The following is a 17,099-nucleotide window of genomic DNA, read 5'->3' on the forward strand; positions in this document are numbered from 1 at the left end:
CAAAACAAAAAGAAATTGTATGGCACTGTTAATTGACATGACTACAACATTTAGGAGAAAAGGGGTTAAAATGTTAAAGTTAATTAAAATGTTAATTGCACTAATCAATTGTTTACAGTTGAATGCATTGTCATATGAACTTGTACTGTTTTAATGTTTTAATTGCAGTAAGCAGGAAAAAATAAACACTGTTATATTTGTATACGGTTTACTCTGATTGATTGTCTGTAAATGGTACAGTGAATGTCCTTTAAATCTACAGAATTTTCCATTTTAGGATTGACTGAAGTCCCGTAAAAGTACGGAATTATCCGGATTAGGATCGAAGGAAGTGTCCCTAAATGGTATGGTCAAAGTCCCGTAAAAGAACGGAAATATCCGTTCTAGGGTTGACGGAAGTGTCCGTAGAATAATGGTCAAAGTCCCGTAAAAGTACGGAAATATCCGTTCTAGGGTTGACGGAAGTGTCCGTAGAATAATGGTCAATGTCCCGTAAAAGTACGGAAATATCCGTTCTAGGGTTGACGGAAGTGTCCGTAGAATAACGGAGAAAATACTGGCAGAAAATTACCAGTACTTTCTCCGTCTTTTGACGGAACTTTTTTTTACTGTGTACTTTTTACTTAATGAAACAGCTTCAGAGTAACAGTGCTGGTTAAATAAATGACTTGTAACTTGTTCCAGGGATAATGGAGGCTTTCTTCCTTCCAACCAGCGCATCCGGTTGCATTGTTTACTGAGTCCACAAAACACATTCTTTTGTGCATTTCAGGCCTCACGGGACAAGAGGACGAGCCAATTCAGGGCTGACAAGCCCAGGCCTCAGAGAGAAGACAAGCCAGATGTTGGGCCCAAGAAAGATTCAAACCTCACTGTTCCAGTTCGTGTTTGTAGGTTAAAAAAAAAAAAAAAAAAAAAGATAGTTCTCTACTGTTCACCATTGTTTCTCATGTCCGGTCATTTTCTCAATTCTTCAGTAGGTTTCCTCATCTTAGATGTCCAGATGAGTCCCAACAAGACTGTACCACTGCATGCCACCATTCAACATAGTACCTGGGGATACCATAATGACAGGTAGCTACAAATTCAGACCAGTTCTGGTTTGTTCTATTTGTTCATATTTGACATAAAACTTTATCATGGTTTGGTTGCGACTCATGTGTGCAGGCGAGACAAGTTCTGGGTAAGTCTGAGAGCTAACTGTGGCTCCCATTTGACTGAGTTCTAATGTTCTTGCTCAGCTATATGTAGCATTATGACTAGGCTGTGGCCCACTCCTGGCAAACAACCATGGTGAGTGCTGGGTTTTTTGGCTCTCTTCTTGGCTGACATCTGGCAGTGGGTTGGTTTTGTTTTGGCCCACTCCTGGCAAACAACCATGGACCACTCAAGTGCCATCATTCCATGTGTTGTGTGGGCCAGAATAAAAATGTACAGTGGCCCACATTTGGTTGAGTGCTGGTTTATTTGGTCTGGTTTTGGTTGACATCTGGCATTGTGATGGCTAGGTTGTGGCCCACTTTTGGCAAACAGGGGCGGACCGCCCAAGTGCCATCATTCCATGCGGCATGTGGGCCGGATGAACATGTCAGGTGTGGGCCAGATATGGGCCAGAAGATCTTTGCTATCTGGGGTGCGTCACATGGGGTGAAAGCTGCAGCTGTTAGTAATGTGGACTGAATGGACAGCAGCATTTAAAGCAACAATGAGGACATGTTGTCCCCTAAATGTTATTGTAAATCATGGTTGGATAAGAATTCAAACGTGAATATGAAGATGAAATCTGACGCATAGTTACAGTGTTAAAACTGATCAAATAAAAATTAATTATTTAATTGACACTGCCGCCGCGTGCGTCACATGGGGTGAAAGCTGCAGCTGTTAATAGTGTGGACTGAATGGACAGCAGCATTTAAAGCTGCAATGGGGAAATGTTTTCCCCTCAATGCTACTGTAAATCATGGTTGGATAAGACTTTAAACTAGAATATGAAGATGAAATCTGATGCATAGTTACAGTGTTAAAACTGATCAAATAATTGCTGTCTGTGGTTCTATAGGCTGTGTCAATCATTTTGAAAAATAATAGCTCACAACAACATATGGAAAAAAATAACTATGAATTAATTCATTTTTACAACGGTGAACTTAGTTGAAAATGTTGAATTATGAATTATGAACTGAACTACTTCATTTTGAAATTTGTGAACTGAACTGTGCAGTAGTTCATGTAGACAGTGAACTTTCCCAACACTGGCTCCTTGTGTATAATGTCATAATATCACTAGTATTAATCGTTTGTACTTTTTCAATAATTAATTTTTATCCACAATATTTTTTGAATGGTAGTCAATGAGAGAGCCGTTTGGAAAAGCTCAAACCCAGCCCTCTTTGAACTCTAACTACTGAGCTACAAATTTCATTCAACCTTTACATGGGTCACAATAAGTGCTATTTTAAATGTTGTAGACATCGTGTTTGTATTTGTCATAGTTTCTGAGATATCATTTTTTAAGTTTTATGCTGTTTTCCGACCTTCGCATTAGTGTGTATGGCTTGGAACGTTGGAGCTAGAGCGGGTGACGTCATCGGTTAGAGTGGGAGAGAGCCGAAAAACCTTCCAGATTTTTGCTCTTTCCACACTCCTCCCAGCCACAGTTTACACTCTACACGCATGATTTTTTCCACAGTTGTAGACACATGTGTTCTGTCTCTCCCAATGTGCACCAAAAATCTGAGAGATTTACCAAAGTTGAAATAGCAGCCTCGAAGTGCGGCCACGTCTGTTGCGCTGAGAGCGTGCGCGCGTGCCTGTGCACCAGTTTCAGTGTGTGTGTGTGTGTGTGTGTGTGTGTGTGTGAGTGAGTGTGTGTGTGGTCGTTCATTGTGATTGATAGTTCATGAACTTGTTCATATTTTGGCCAAACGTGAACTTACTGTACTGGATAACTGCCTGATGACCGTTCCTATGAACTCGTTCATTCTGGTGTCTGTGAACGGCGCGCTCTCTCAGTTTAACTTTGTTCAATTGGGTGCCAGATTTCTATAGCGCCTTCCAGGCGAAAAAAGCCGGCAAAAACACACCGTAAACAGGCCTTAATATGTAGCAAAAAAAACACTGCCGCGTGCGTCACATGGGGTGACAACTGCAGCTGTTACTAGTTACTGATAGTGATTTGGCAAAGTACATCCCTAAATATGGAGATAGATTAGCCACTGTGGCCTTCTGCCAACAGACTATACTCAGAAGGTTGTGACATAGATTGGTGTCTAGTGAGGTGATAGTACCTGCCAATAAAAGCAATGGGTCGGAAATACAAGTGCAAAAAAAAAAAAAAAAAAAAAACAGGAGATGGATTGAGCCTGGCTAGATGGACTGTTGAAAAAGAAAAACGTTACAAACAAGTGATGGAGGAACGAGACACCTGACCATTGACAGGGACAAAACGGTACTGGAAATCAATGAAATGGCTGAAATGTGTTCTTCCCAAATGATTTTTCTACAATTAAAAAAAAAAAACAAATCTTAGTACAGGGGTGGCGAATTGCCTGCTATTTCCCAGTGAAATTGGCAGCACCATTCCTCGAGGAGGCACTGTACGGCAAAACCACCAGCAGCTTAAAAGACACCTTCATCCAGTATGTGTCTGATCAGGAGAGGGAAGTACTTCTGAAGGCTTTGGAGGACTTTGATTCTGTCAACAGCAATGCACTGTTTGATGCCCTTGAGGCACATGAGTGCCAGCAAATCCCTACTAAGGACAATTTATTCCCACCGCTGTCACAGATTGGACACAAGGCTCTATTATAGGCACCAATGTATGTAATGGAGTGATGGCGTCCCATTGTGTTGCAGCTAGCAAGTGTGTGGCCACCTGATGCTCTACGTCATATCATTCAGCAGAAAAAAACAACTGGAAAAGCAGTGAAGGAGTTCCTGCAGTTCCCAGACAACCCCTGCCCAGACAGCAGTTGTCCGCTACCTGAGGAGATATGTGGGTGAAGTTGATTCCAGCACCCTTCAGCTTTTTCTCTGCTTTTACACTGGTTCCAATTTAATGTAACAACCAATAAAGGTAGAGTTCATCAAAACGTCCGATTTTGAGTGAAGACCACAATCACACACATGGTTTTCTTTTAAAGCTGCCTGTAGACTACCATAATTATCCTGTCTCTGCAGTGACTTCAGTAGCATACTCACAAGCTCTGTATGGGTCATGGATATAATCTAGGCCAGTAGGATGAGAGTGCCAATAAGTACCATTGGACAATTTCTGCTGTTCTGGTTCTGAAAATGTGGAAATTCTTGGGATGATCATTTAAAGACAGAAGCTAAAACAAAATATACATGGAGTAGTCACAACATTTAAATCAGCTGCCTATTTGGTGGTTTTCATGTTTTAATATCGTTGTTTAATGTTGTTGCAGCAGGCTGTGATGTACTGTGTGTTCTGATAGCTTTCTATCATAACCAACATTCCCCTTTTCAGCAATTTATGCTACAGTAGCTCTTCTGTGGAATCAGACTGGCCTTTGCCCCCCTCATTTATCAATGAGCCCTGGGTGTCCATGACCCTGTCGCCTGTTCACTGGTTGCCTCTGTAGGGGAATCCGTTTATTAAACCTCTAAGTTAATGTTGCATGCATTAATAAAATACAGGGCACCAACCTTCCTCAGCTCACAAGGATTTTATTTATTATTTCTTGTAATGCTGATGTAATGATACGAATGAACCAACAGTAGACCACTCTGATAATCTGAAGCGTCAACTCTTGATACAGGGATTGCTTATATCCAGCTCAAAAGAACACTATCTGACCACGACTTGAATGAAAAGTCTTATTTATTAAACACAATAATAAATATTAACTAGACAATTTCCCCTCAGACGTGGAGAAATTTTGAAAGGGCCACGGGGTCTACTGCCTGACTGTGTACATATACATCGCATTATATGCCCATATGTCCGTTTGTTTGTGTGTGGGAGCACGAGAGAGAAGTGCTCACAGAGCTACTGAGCCTCAGAGGTTGCCGCAGCAACTTCAGAGGCCCTCCCAATCATGCTCTATGAGACACAGCTGCGCACGCACACACACGCCCACTCTCAGCACTCAGGCACACATGCACTCAGAGAGAGAAAAAGAGACAAGAGACAGACGTGGCCGGGCTTAGAGGCTGCTAATTCAAATTCTGTAAGTCTCACACATTTTTCCAGCACATTGTGAGAGAGAGGACAAGTTTGTCTACAACTGTGGAAAAAATCATGCCTGTAGAGTATAAACTGTGGCCGGGAGGAGCGTGGAAAGACAGAAAATCTGGAGTTTTTTTTAGGCTCTCTGCCACTCTGAGTACTGAGGCTCAGAGGTCGTCACGGCAACTTGAGCTAGTTGCCGTTGACGATAGGGGCAGACAGACAGGGGCAGACAGAAAAGCGGAGAAAACGAGCGATTTTCTGCCTCTGTGCTGCTCTCACATTTGGGCTTATCCTGAGAGAACGGTAGCTCCTATCAGAAAAACAAAGACACCGTGAGCACCTTGAGGACTTCCTGAACCATTTGGTGTAATTTTGTGTTTCTACAGCAAATATTGTGGACACAGTCGCGAGTTGAAAAAAGGGCTCCTTTCTGCGTCTCTCTCTCTTGTGAGAGAGAGGACAAGTTTGTCTACAACTGTGGAAAAAATCATGCCTGTAGAGTGTAAGTTGTGGCCGGTAGGTGTGTGGAAAGAGCAAAAATCTAGACGTTTTTATCGACCCAATAGACAAGACTTGTGTCTACGTTTTAAAGTTGGAATGGCGTCTCTAGGTGAACGTATGGCGGAGCAGTAGTCCTTTGAAAAAGGTGGAATTTTTTTCACTTTTTCACCTCGTCCCCTTTACTTTAGATAGAAAAATGGGGACGCGAATGTAAAGTTTATTTCTTGAGTGAATGGTTACGGATCCAACTCGTTATTCAAACGAGTCTGTTGTGAATTCCCTGCTGTGAGGAGCCCACGTCACAGCAAGCTGCTCTTTGCAGAGACTATGGACTGTTCTGCGCATGCGCAGTGTGTGTTCGATAACTTTCTGTGTTGTTGACTAGTTGAGTAACTCCTCGCCGATCGGCAGCGCTCCCCTTCATCCCTTTTGTACAGTGTGACAGTGTGCGTCGGTGATGATGTAAGTTATAAGACGAGCGGATGTTGTTTATATTTTGTATGTAATGAGAGTCGTTAATATTACCAGGTTAATAAGCTCCATTTATAGCTTACCATGTAGCATGTTTACAGAGCCTTGTGAAACGTGAACGGCCCGGCATGTAACATAGCTAATTACCGTGCATTTGTTTATTTCGGTCATTGCATATTCAGCCGTGTAGCTGTTGCTCATTGAGGCTGCTATTATACTGTATGTTAGCGTGACAAATTGACCGGATCGGTAACTACCGGGGCTGTCTCAGTTTAGTTTGGTCACGTGACCTTCCTGCTGCGCCAGGCTTTTGTGTTATTCATGATCCTGCACTGCCATCTACTGGTGATTTTCAGTATGACACGTTACATATGTCAGTTGTAATTCAGGTTATGCTAACATTACTGCCACTGTAGGTTAATTATTATTAATACTGTTATTACTGTTGTCTTTGCAGACATCACAAACCACACACACATACAAATGCTACAGTGTCCTGTTTATTTGGAAACAAGTCAATAAAGCCATCAAAGGGAGAGAAGTGGCTGCGTCTTCCCTGCCCAGAGGATTAGGCCAGCTTATGCACAGCCAGCGTGTCATCACCGAAGCTGTTCCCTTACAAGAGGTCCTTCAAGCCGGATCCTGTGTATGACTGCACCATGGCAACTTCTGGCACCCATGCAGATGATCAACCTCCAGTTGTATCCCGCCCAAGCCGGTCTCGCCAACTCCCCAGGTACCTGCATGACTTTGTCATTGACAACCTCGGCTACCTGAATAGACAAGATACAACACAACAAGTGATGCAAGCACATCAGGAAGAGCCGCTAGACCATACGCTCCCAGGGATTGAAAACTTGAGGCTGGAAGGGATGGAAGCCCGCATGAAAGACATTACTAGGCAGATGAGACAGCTACAGTCAGCCATGGACAGTGTTAAAGGCAAAGCTCACCCTCAGCAGCATCCATTCAACTTGTCATATCCTCTCCGGAGCTCGAGTCTTCCTCATATTCACCACAGTGAAGTGACTGATGGAGGATACAGTCATCTCCTAGACAACAGTGAGCCTCGCCCACCTACAGCACAGCCCATACAGCATGGAGAACTCAGCTCAACAACTCAGGCTGCCAGAGCTCTGCAGCTATCTGTCCAGGTAGCAGCACAGCCGCTGGACCTCAGTGAGTCTACTCATCGTCCAGCTAGTTCAGCCAGCTCACCACACCCCGCTCGCCCAGAGACTATATCCACCTTCTCTGCCTGTCCAGCATGCAGGTCAGCACGTGCAGCTGAGGCACCAGCCAGCTCAACAGGCACCGCCAACAGTGTTTCTGCCAAATCAGCCTACAACCCTGCTGACACATCCACCTGCCCTGTACACACCTCAGCCAACCCAGCCTGCACCTCCACAGCCTCAAGCTACGCCACAGCCCTTCCCCACAACCGCACCACAGCAGAGTTATCTTCAGTACGTCCAGCATCAGGCCACTCCTCAAGCTGGACCACAGCTAGGATTTCAATCTGCCCCATTCAACCAACAAGGGACAAGACCAAACTCTCATGCTATCCCCCCTTGTCGGCCACCTACTGATCCAGGAGCAGCCTATTCACTCCCACAGACTGAATATCCCCCTGCCGCTCAACCACAGCCATACCAGTCTGTATCCCAATCAGCTGCACACTACCCACAGCTCACACCCATGGTTGCTCCACCTACAGCGCCAGGATACATCTCTCCCTACAACAATCCTGCAACACTCACCATGATAGAGATGGCTATTGCGGCCTCATACGGTATCCCGAAGCCCAAGCTATCTCTCTTCAGTTCTGGACGGGAGAGCGATTTCATCATGCTGAAAAGGGGACTGGATAGCTTACTTGGTCCACACAGACACTTAACTGAAGATTATAAATACCAAGTATTGCTTGATCACCTTAAACTTCCCAGTGCCTACCAAATGGCAAAGAGATACATACATGACTCTACGCCATACACCAGTGCTATGGACGCTCTGCAGCAACGCTATGGGCAGCCAAGACAGCTGGTTCAGGGAGAATTAAAGACTATACTGAACTCTCCTCCTGTCAAACCTGGCGACTCAAGGGCCTTCGGAGATTTCTCCTCAGCTGTAAACACACTGGTGGGGATGTTAAGCCGCATGGACGGTCCCGCTCAGTCTGAACTGCAGTGCGGCTCCCACGTAGACACCCTCCTAGGCAAGCTGCCGGGTAACTACAGGGACAGCTTCGCCGAATTCTGCATTAAAAGAGGCATCATCCGCAGTGGGAGCAACCAGACATACACCTTACCTGACCTCGCTGAATGGCTGGACATGAAAGTTCAGGTGCTCCAGGTATCCCGACGCGCAGCAGAATCCATCCCAGCTGAGTCCAGTCGCATCACACAGAGGGAGAATAAAGCAAGTAAATCACAGTGGGTCAAGCCAGCCTCTGTTTACTTCAGCAGCGACTCCACAACAGTCAAACATCAGCAGACCTCTCCACAGCGACAACGGACCCACATCCAGCCAAGCTCAAAGAAAGATCAGCCCACAGGCAAAAGGAGGGAGCGCTTTAAGCCCTATTGTCCATACTGCACCCAGGATCACTACCTCAGCGGCTGCCCTGAGTTCAAAAGAATTACTACAGAGGAGAAAGCCGCCTGGATTAAAAACAAAGGTAAATGTTGGAGATGTGGATGTGGCCATTCACCAGAGAACTGCACCCTAAAGAAACTCTGCTCCACATGCAACAAACAACACCTGCTGATACTCCACGAAGTCGTGGCCCAAGACCCACAGCTGAACATTCTCACAGTCAGTGCCCCAACCAACGCAGTGTATCTGGATCACGCCAGCCACTCAGGGCATGTCATGTTAAAAGTGGTACCAGTGCTGCTTCGCCATGGCAAAAGAACACTAAACACACATGCAGTGTTGGATGACGGCTCTGAGCACACTGTGATCCTGGCTGCTGCAGTCAAACACCTTGGACTGTGTAGAGAAGTGGAGTCACTCAAACTGAAGACTATCAGGCAGGACGTGTTGAAGCTACAGGGAATGGCAGTGTCATTTGAGGTGTCTGCTAACACACAGCCACGCGCCTATCATTCCATCAGCCAAGCTTTCACCGCGACTGAACTCCAACTGGCCGAGCAGTCATGTCCAGGAGACAAACTGACAAGGAAATACAATCACCTGAAAGGAGTCCCCCTACACACCTTCACCAAAGTACAGCCAATGCTACTGATTGGATCTGATCACCCTCATCTAATAACTCCAATCCACCCAGTGCGTGCAGGACCCATCGGAGCACCAGTAGCAGTCTGCACCCGACTCGGCTGGGCAGTGCAAGGGCCCACCAACTTTCTCCAACATCCACCCGGTGAGAGCTCCTTCCTTCACCTGTCAGTTGACACACCTTGCTCTGACCTACACAAGGATGTTCAACGCCTGTGGCAGCTGGACATTTTGCCATTCAAAAGTGAAAGGGAGGTGACAAGATCCAAACAAGACCAAGCAGCTCTCACCATGCTTGATGAGAAGAGCACCACTGTAATAGTGGACGGTGTCACAAGATACGCAACGCCTCTCCTTCGAAAGAAGAAAGTAGCTCTGCCCTGCACATCACCTGCTGCTGTGATGTCCCTCCTCCGCTCCACAGAACGCCGTCTGTCAACCAATCCTGAGCTTGCTAAAGTTTACAACCAGGAAATCCACAAGTTAGTGGAGGCAGGATACGCTGAGCGGATCACCAGCGAGGAGGCCAACCGTTCTGCTGAATCCTGGTACATTCCACACCACTTAGTACATCATAATGGAAAGGCAAGGGTGGTGTTCAACTGCTCCTTTCGCTACCAGGACAGTGCTCTGAACGATGACCTGCTACCAGGACCCTCTCTCGGGCCGTCATTACTGGGGGTTCTGCTCATATTTCGAAAACATGTGGTCGCCATCAGCGGAGATATACGGGCTATGTTTCATCAAATCAGAGTCCTGCCCAAGGACCGCCCACTTCTCCGCTTCCTCTGGCGCGACATGGACAGAGACAGATCACCTGACATCTATGAATGGCGCGTCCTGCCATTTGGCACAGTTTGCAATCCGTGTTGTGCCATCTATGCTGTGCAGCGCCACGTTCGTGATCACCACAGTGGCAACGAGGACCTGCTGGAGGCGGTAATCACCTCGTTCTATGTGGATAACTGCCTGAAATCACTCCGCTCACCACAGCAGGCAAAGGATCTTCTTGACCGCCTGAGAGACCTCCTAGCAAAAGGGGGATTTGAGATCAGGCAGTGGGCATCCAACAAGACGGAGGTAATCTCTCACCTCCCGCCTGACATCTGAGCAGTGGCTAACCGCTGAAGGAGCGGACCCAAGGGAATCCACCCTTGGCCTGGTTTGGCACTGCATGACAGACACACTGGGTTATAAATGCCAGCCTGTATCACCCAAGCAGCCCACTATGAGGAACGTGTATAGAGTGCTTGCCTCGCAATACGACCCGCTCGGATACATAATCCCCTTCATTACCCGTGCCAAAGTCCTGGTCCAGGCTTTGTGGGCTACAGAAAGACAGTGGGACGAGCCCATCGCAGACAAGCTGCTTCCAGTGTGGCAGGCATGGGAAGGTGAGCTCCCTCAGTTGCAGAACATAGTTCTCCCCCGTTGTTATGTTCCAGCAGCTGCCAACAACGACTCATCAGTGAGGCAGATTCACATCTTCTGTGATGCCTCGGAGAAGGCGTACGGATCAGTCGCCTACCTGCGAGTGGAGGATCCAGAGGGACGCATCACCGTGTCATTCATCATGGCCAGGTCGCGGGTCGCACCCAGGCGACAACAGACAATGCCCCGACTGGAATTATGCGCCACACTCACAGGAGCTCAGCTGGCCAAGGTGTTACAGACCGAACTGACTTTGTCCATCCAATCCGTGGTGCTGTGGTCTGATTCAACAACCGTACTGAGCTGGATACAGTCGGAGTCCAACCAGTACAAAGTATTCGTTGGTAAAAGAGTTACTGAAATACTGGACCTCACCACACCCGGATCATGGAGATACATCAACACCGACTTGAATCCTGCTGATGATATCACTCGCGGGAAGACTCTCGAACTATCCCAGCCAAGTAGTTGGAGTCAAGGGCCTTCGTTTCTGTATCAGTCCCCAGATCACTGGCCAGTGAATCCCTCAGTACACACAGAAGAACCTGACGAGTTGAAAGCCCAAACCTTCTGTGGTCACATCTCCATCACCAGCAGCGATGAGCCTGATCCTGCTAAATACAGTACATGGACTGAACTACTGCAGGCTACCTACCAGTCCCTTCACGGGGCGGCCACTCCAGCTATGTCCGCCGCTGACCATATTGAGATGGAGACTACTCTGCTGAGAAGGATACAATCCGACAGCTTCCCGGAGGAACTAAAGGCACTTAAACAGGGTAAACCAGTCCGTTCAGGCAGCCGCCTAAGTGCTCTCAGCCCCGAATACGATCAAGTACTAGGCCTCATCCGAGTTGGTAGTCGCCTACTTAAAGCAGAGAGCCTGCTGGGAGACAGCCTTCACCCTGTGGTTATCAGCCCTGATCACCCAATCACACAGCTCCTAGTGAAGGACTACGACCACCGTCTGCACCACGCTGGCCCTGAGAGAATCTTCGCAGAGATTCGTAGAAATTACTGGATCCTACGTGGTCGCCAGGTCATTAAGAAGCATCAGAAACACTGTGCAGAATGCTGTTTGTGGCGAAGCACCCCTGTAGCACCAAAGATGGCCGACCTGCCGGCAGCACGGCTCCAGATCGACAAACCCCCATTCTGGTCCACGGGGGTCGACTGCTTTGGGCCCTATACAGTGAAGATCAGAAGGAGGCATGAGAAACGCTGGGGCATTATATTTAAATGTCTTACATCAAGATGTGTCCACCTCGATCTGTTGCCACACATGGACACAGATTCGTTCCTACTGGCCTTACGTCGGTTTATCTCAAGACGAGGCAAGCCATACGAGATCTTATGCAACCGAGGCACCAACTTCCGAGGGGGAGAGTGAGAGCTTAAAGAATCACTGGAAGACCTCAAGCCATCATTAAAGCAGCAGTTGGCCGACCAAAGCATCACATTCAAGTTCAATCCTCCTCTTTCACCCCACTTCGGTGGCGCGTGGGAGAGGGAGGTAAGATCAGTCAAAGCCTCTCTCCAAGTTGTGCTGCGGGACCAAGTTGTATCAGAGGAGGTGCTGTCAACTGTCCTCGTGGAGGTAGAGGGTATACTTAACTCCAAGCCCCTGGGATACTCCTCTTCTGACCTGGCTGACCCCGATCCCGTAACGCCTAACTTGCTGCCGATGGGCGGTATGACGCATCGCTTCCACAAGCCGCATATGGTTCCAGTGATTTTCTAGGCCGCCGCCGTTGGAGGCATAGCCAGGTCCTAGCAGACCGGTTCTGGAGCCAATTCACCCGCCAGTACCTTCCTGACCTTCAGCGTTGCCAGAAGTGGAGGACCCCTACGGCTAACCTTGCAGCAGACCAAGTGGTTATGGTAGTGGATCCCCAGCTTCCTAGGGCACTCTGGCCCATAGGAAAGGTCACCAAAGTTCACCCCGACGACGATGGGACAGTTCGTTCGGCGGATGTCAACATTAAAGGGACAGTTTACACTCGTCCGGTTACCAAGCTGGTACCACTCCCCAAGATGCCTGAAGATGACACGGTCACCAGGGTCTCTTAACAACAGCAGGGACTTCCTACCGGTGATATTCAGTATGACACGTTACATATGTCAGTTGTAATTCAGGTTTTGCTAACATTACTGCCACTGTAGGTTAATTATTATTAATACTGTTATTACTGTTGTCTTTGCAGACATCACAAACCACACACACATACAAATGCTACAGTGTCCTGTTTATTTGGAAACAAGTCAATAAAGCCATCAAAGGGAGAGAAGTTGCTGCGTCTTCCCTGACCAGAGGATTAGGCCAGCTTATGCACAGCCAGCGTATCATCACCGAAGCTGTTCCCTTACAGAGTCTGTTCTGACCTGACACAAAGGGGCCCCAGTCGTTGTGTCTGTCTCCGGTCTGCTCTGCAGTCCAACAGGGTAACCAGGTCGTACCACCGCGCTGAATCATTTTTGGACGAGATGTTTCAGGGGTCTGGATTTCCGGTGATGGTAACGGGCACAGAGTGGCTTCTGATGGTTATTTAAACCAGACAGGTGGATTGAGGCTGGCTACAGGTCTTCGGTGATGAGAGTTGCCAACAGTATGGCAAAACATTAGATGAATAATAAAATTGAGAGTCTCTTCGATGACCGGTTGAAAATGTCTCCAAAATTATTATTCCGTAACTAGAACTTTGGAAAATTGTGCAGCTTAAGGTGGCGGGCAAAAATTTAGTTTTCATGAAAAAAAGACTTGAAAAGAGTGTATTCTGAATAACGAAATCAAGCTACTCAGCGTAACTATGAGCAGCAACAAAAGAGAGGACAACGAAACAAGACAAATAACTGGGAAATCAGAGAAGACTCATGAAAGACTTAAAAGAAACCAAAGACTGAGCAAAAGAAAAACGAAGACTTAAAAAGAAACTAAAGACTGAGCGTCCGCAGCACACTGCAGCCAGTATACTTGCTCAAGGGCGTGTCAATAGACTGTCACGCATGTGGGATGGTTCACAGGCGAGCGATGTGATTTCACCTTATAGAGCAAGAATTAACTAATGATTCGTACGAGTGACTCGTCTGCTTCTCACTATGGTCAATCACATATATTCTAAATGATCAATTTTCAAAGACATTTCGACATGCGTTAGACAATTCTTATAAATAATGACAACATTCAACAATAATCATTAATCATGATAACATTTTCTAATACTCATCCATGTACATGATGTGTAAGGGTATAACTAACTTAATATAACAAAGAAATAAAAAAAAGGCAGACTATATTTGCCAAAATGATTATCACTACTATCGTTACTACTAATAACTGTCTCATGTCAAGCATATACAACCTAACCGCTATGAACCTCTAGATGGCAGTATGGTTCCATTGTAGAAACTCAGACAAACTTCTTAGGAGAATTAAAATCACAGTTTTGTCATTTTATAAGCTAGAAACACAAGAAAAACATTGATAGCATACAGATTATGGGTTTAATACTGTAAGAAGATCCAAAGGTAACTCAAAAATATAGATTTCGTTTTCCTGGTGTGATAGAAAAGAGGCACACAGTCATACAAAAGTCTGCTTCAGGAATGTCTAATTTACAACCTATCAGCAGTATCTGATTTTGGAGATTCTTCTGAGGCCTGGCACTTATACATCCAGACGGTTTTGTTGTCTGTATCTGTTGTGGAGGTGTAAAGAAGAATTAAGATAAGATAAGATAGACTTTATTTATCCCACAATGGGGGGAAATTCACATGTTACAGCAGCAAAAAGACAGAGTGCAAGAAGTCAGAGGACAAGAAGACCAGAAAATATTGCAGTGTTATATACCCTATGGTAATTTACAATATAAACAATACATACACACTTATTTACTTATACGTACTACTCATTTAGAAATGACGATTGCAGATGAAAAACAGGAGAAATGTGAGATGTGATCAGTACAACTTGCATTTGAGTTGATGTTATTGTGCATTGTTATACAGTCTGAGGTCTGTGGGCAGGAATGACCTGCGGTAGCGCTACTTCCTGCACTGGGGATGTAAAAGTCTTGTGCTGAAGGAGCTGCTCAAGGTCCTCACAGTGTGGTGCAGGGGGTGGGAGGAGTTGTCCATGATGGATGTCAGGTTGGCTAACATCCTTCTGTCCACCACCTCCTCGATGAGTCCCGTGGGCAGCCCAGGACAGAACTGGCTCTCTTAACCAGTTTGTTCAGTCTCTTCCTGTCTCTGTCAGTGCTGCCCCCTCCCCAGCACACTATGGCATAAAACACTGCAGTGTGCTGGGGAGGGGGCAGCACTGCCAGAGACAGGAAGAGACTGAACAGCATCTCCATGGGAGACACTCTAGGTGAAAGGTAACCTTTGAAGTTGACCTGTCTGTATCTCCTGCTTTTCTGAAGTAATCTGGAAAGGTGTTCCTCAGCCAGACATCTTGTCTCTCTCTGAATTCAGGCTGCCCTGTAAACAGTTCAAATAGTCAATAGCTCTTAAAAGTTGGGAAGCTTTATGACTCCATTTCTCCTGAAGTAACGGGGGGAAAGAGAGGGTCAGTTATAGGTCAGTTCTGCTACATTGGACACCAAGTCTACTAATGGCATTATTTGAATACAAAGGCTATGAAGGCTCTCTCTCTCTCTCTCTCTCTCTCTCTCTCTCTCTCTCTCTCTCTCTCTCGAAATGCGCAATATAGGTGGCAGGTAGCTTATATTTGCTACTGGTGCCGCTTGCAGACAAAAATGTCTCAAATGTCCACAGACGGACACTTTTGCCTGGAGGGGAAGGCTGAGAGATTTCATTGGACTAACCCATTGTCCTTCAAGAAAATCAAGTAATGCGCCGCGTTTTGTGTCTTAAATATGTTTCGCTTTTGAAATGTTCCCTGTAGAAATCAAATGTTTATTTTTGTGCCTCTGACACTGAGGTCATATGATGTTGACACCAGAGATGTTCACAAGTCTTTTTTTGCAAGTCCAAGTCAAGTCTCAAGTCTTTGGTCACGAGTCCAAGTCAAGTCTCAAGTCTTTGTGGGGTGAGACTTGGTCAAGTCTCAAGTCTTTGGTCATGAGTCCAAGTCAAGTCTTAAGTCTCTAGAAAATAAATCTCTCATGTCTCTTGTTTTAATGAGCCTTCTATCATCTGCTGCTATTCGGTCTACTAAGAATACTGCACAGCTATATCTAAGAAATTCAAAGTATCTACTGTATTATTATCCCTCCTTTATCTATTAGCATTAAGTATCAGTACTGATTAGTTGTTTGTTATATGATCACTTTAAACAGGGTACTGCAATGCAACATGAAGAAAAGACACAATGAATGATTTCCTTTAAAGGAGACTGTATTCTTCCAACATGAACATACAGTTACATTATATCTTTCCCCCTATTGTGCAGGCTCAGTCGGACCATAATAAGAACAAAAATATAGAAAATGTTACACCTCACCCAGTCAAAAGCATTGTAGGAATGTAGATAAATAATGTTGCCCAATAAACATCATGTTAACATCGCTCCATGCAAATAAGTGTGACAAGCAAACTAACATTCGCTCATCTATTCAAATATTCGGTTACAAAGCTGGTAGCAAGCTAAGTTAAACATAGCTGATGCTGAGCTAAACATGTTTGCTAAACGTCCATATGCGGTAATGTGACTTATCCGGGTGAGTTTTCAGGTGCCTGATAAAATTTGATGTAGTTGATCCAGCATCCTTAATCTTGGGACCTCAGACTTTGCAGTCAGCGCTTCTTTTGTTGGTTCCGTCTTGTTTGAAGTTTTTATAACCAAACGTAATTACAAAGGGTAGGAGCAGGAGCTGCGGGTGTGTTGGTCGCCATAGTGTCATCTGAGGTAGTAATGTATGTATTGATCTATTCATTTATTTCATTACTTGCGCCATTGTACTGGGAAAAGCGCTGCATAAGATCTAGCTTTAAGATATTATTTTGACTATTTTTTTTTAATAATAATTAGGGGGTGGGACTTTAACGCGTTAATTACGATTAATTAATTACAAAGAAAAAAACGCGTCAAAAAAATTAACGCATTTAATCGCAGTTTGCACTCCAGACAACACGGAACGTTTGTAAGTGCACGAGTTCCTGGTCCACCGATCACACTGATGCACAAAACGCGTCAGAGCTAGGGTCATTTCTCTATACCAAGTACACCAAGTTCGGAGTTACGAACTTGGCAGTTCGGACTTACGAACTTGGCAGTTCGGACTTAACAAGTTGGACCTGGGAG

This window comes from Chaetodon auriga, chromosome 13, assembly GCF_051107435.1.
Source record: "Chaetodon auriga isolate fChaAug3 chromosome 13, fChaAug3.hap1, whole genome shotgun sequence".
NCBI classification, from domain to species: domain Eukaryota; kingdom Metazoa; phylum Chordata; class Actinopteri; order Chaetodontiformes; family Chaetodontidae; genus Chaetodon; species Chaetodon auriga.